The 1122-nt window shown below is 43.6% G+C and overlaps 1 long non-coding RNA gene across 2 annotated transcripts in view; it reads right to left on the bottom strand.

Annotated features, from left to right (window-relative positions):
• Positions 1-1122, bottom strand: part of LOC115303365 — a 19542-nt gene that overhangs the window by 2625 nt on the left and 15795 nt on the right. Inside the window, exon 1 of one of the 2 annotated variants that reach the window (XR_003914003.1) lies at positions 129-236. The exons of the other annotated variant lie outside the window; for it this stretch is intronic. This is a non-coding gene — a long non-coding RNA (uncharacterized LOC115303365). Of the gene's footprint in view, positions 1-128; positions 237-1122 lie in introns of those variants that run through there. 2 annotated transcript variants of the gene reach the window in all.

Raw genomic sequence — 1122 nt, 5'->3', positions numbered from 1 at the left:
TCTCTCATTCTTTCCAAATAAATAACACATTTAAAAAAATGGGATGATACCATGGGTTAGACTGGAATACTTAGAGTGAGCTCTATCCTTCAACAGATGTATTTCCCAGCAATACGTCTCCCCCTTACATGGGTATCCGGGGGGGTTTCTTCACTCAAAGGGAGCGAGACTTCTTGGGGGGAAACTGAATTCCTGAATTCACGGGTCTGCAATATCCACTGCTCCAGGGGCACGGATGCTTTCAGGGATGTCCAGAGCGGTGCTATGGGGAGGTCCCCATCAATTACATAATAATATTAATAATAATAATAATAATAATATAATAATAATAATAGATAATGATTATTACGATCTTTGTTATTTGGGTGAGGCTACATTAGTGAAAAGCCATGAGTTCTTCAAAATATTCAAATGAGGGCGGATGAGACAAAATATACAAAAAATGTAGATAGAAAGGCGAAAAGGGGTAGATAGAAGCAAACAGGAGCTAATAGAATGGGGAACATTTAATTGTTAATTAATCTTAATAATAAGGGGAGGCTAATTATATAGGGGCATTTTGGAGGCACCTGAGTGGCTCCGTCGGTTGAGCAGCGGAGGCCAGAGGGCACCTGCCTGGTTTATTCGGTTAAGCATCCAATTCTTGATCTCAGCTACAGTCATGATCATCAATCTCATGGTTCATGAGTTTGAACCCTGAGCCCACTTAGGATTCTCTCTCTTTCTCCCTCCTCTCTGCCCCTCCCCCATTCTTGCTCTCTCTCAAAATAAATAAACTTAAAAAAATATATATTTGTGTATATATACACACACACATATATATACACACACATAGGCATTTCCCCTTCTATTTATTCTATGACTGTGTATACTAGGTGAGGAAGAAAAACAGAAGGGCCCGGACACTGGCAGGCCCGCCTGGTGCTGCCTCCTCCCCTGGAGGCGGGAGTGATCTCACAGAGCACCACCCTCAGACCAGGACAAAGGGAGACACAGCAAGGCCACTCATGGCTTCATCTAAGCACAAGCACAGGGTCCCTGTGCCACCCACAGAACACAAAAGCCTCCCTCCCTTGGCCTAAAAAATGAAAATTACTACGGCACTTGGGTGGCCCCGTCGGT

Source organism: Suricata suricatta, chromosome 10, assembly GCF_006229205.1.
Source record: "Suricata suricatta isolate VVHF042 chromosome 10, meerkat_22Aug2017_6uvM2_HiC, whole genome shotgun sequence".
Lineage (NCBI taxonomy): Eukaryota > Metazoa > Chordata > Mammalia > Carnivora > Herpestidae > Suricata > Suricata suricatta.
This window is presented reverse-complemented; position numbering and strand designations above follow the sequence as displayed.